This window comes from Phoca vitulina, unplaced genomic scaffold, assembly GCF_004348235.1.
Source record: "Phoca vitulina isolate PV1807 unplaced genomic scaffold, GSC_HSeal_1.0 scaffold5, whole genome shotgun sequence".
NCBI lineage: Eukaryota > Metazoa > Chordata > Mammalia > Carnivora > Phocidae > Phoca > Phoca vitulina.
The window spans coordinates 33879861-33881549 of NW_022589708.1; positions in this window are offsets into that span (position 1 = coordinate 33879861).

Genomic DNA, 1689 nt, shown 5'->3' on the forward strand with positions numbered 1-1689 from the left:
GGGCTACCACGCCCCAGAGCAAGCGTCAGCAAGCCTTTTCTGTGAAGGACCAGCCGTGTTAGACTCAGCAGTCTCGGTTACAACCGTAGTACTCAACTCTCCTTGTACAGCGTGAAAGCAGCCGCAGACAGGATGGAAGCAAGCATGGCTCCATTCCAATGAAAATTCAAATTTGAGAACTTTGATGTGTCACAAAACCCGTTTGATTTCCACCTCCCCACCATTTAAACATCCTTTGCTGACAGCCCAGAGTTTACTTGCAACAGAAGGAAGGGGAGGTTTCTTGGTTAAACAAGGCAGTGGCTAACCTTCTATCTTCCCATGTTTGTCTTCTTGGGTCTCATTTATGAGGAAGGTCTAATCAGGCATTAGTCCTTATTGGGTAGGGCAAGATGACCAGAATCCTCATTTTTACCCAAAGCCTCAGTCCTCAGTAATCTAAAATGCTTCTAAAGCCAGTTTTTATGCTAAGCAGCGTACATGGAATATTACACTCAAAAAGCCCTGTTGGGTAAGTCTCTCTCCACCCCCACCCATTTACTAGATGAGAAGATTAAGGTTTTATGGCCCAGATCAAGTAGTAAGTGACAGGATGGATTTGAATCCAAACTATAATCACTACTTTCTTGTTTCTTGACTTGTGCTATCAAAAAGACATAGCCAGGGAAGCTCCTACCTTTAGGAACTAGAATTCCTCTTATAGCATAGCAGTTACTTAAGTTTATATTGATCCTAAAGCCTGTGTGATTAGGGACTCAACTTCGTAATGGAGTGTCTTTAGCAGTGGACCTAGTGACTAACAGCTTTAATGGTTAGTGTGCCGGGGGAGACGATGAGTCAGGTACACAGGAAGGAAAGGTCTTTACAGACTAGCAGTAAAGTTATAAGGTGCAAAAAAGGAAGAAAATGACAAAATGATAGTATGTTATTATTTCCTAGGGCTGCATATGAATTATTCCTCCCTTTTGAAGGAGATTTTTAAAAGGTGGTTTGTAAATATGAGTATGTATTCTCCAGAGGTAAAGAATATTTCTAAAAAATGTATGTATCACTTCTACTCCCAACATGAACATAAACATTTTAAAAAACTAGTTTTGTGTCTGCCCAACCATAACTTTATAAAAGGCCTAAATTTATAGCCCTACAGACACTCCGTCGCCTGGTCCCCACTGTTTTTCTTAGTTCTCTCAGGTTCTTATTCCTCTCCCCAGCCAAATTTGAGCTGGAAAAGGATGTCCCTACCCTAGGGGTGGAGATATATCCTGGGCATCCCATACTTATCCCACTAATAATATGTGATATTAAGATGCTGTTAGTACTACTTTTCTAGTATTTACATTTTTTAAAGTAGTAATTAGAACAGTTACCATCGGAACTAAGAATTTGTACACAGAAATGAACGAATCAATGAAAAATTCTGGAAACCTGCTTAATCTCCTTCCTACCTCTTTAATGTTTTATATCTAAGATTTATTTCTTTCACAAAGGTTATAAATGTAAATTCATCTGTATAGTCACATTTTTATGTAAAATAAATAAAATAGTACCCTCACAATTCCACATATTCTTAAAACTACTGCTGAATTCAGTGCTGTTGATAAGGTTTACTAACAGGCAGTTCACTGACCCTGTGGGACAGAGCAAAGTCCTTGTTCTCAAACCTGTTATTGTTAAACACATCAATCCAGG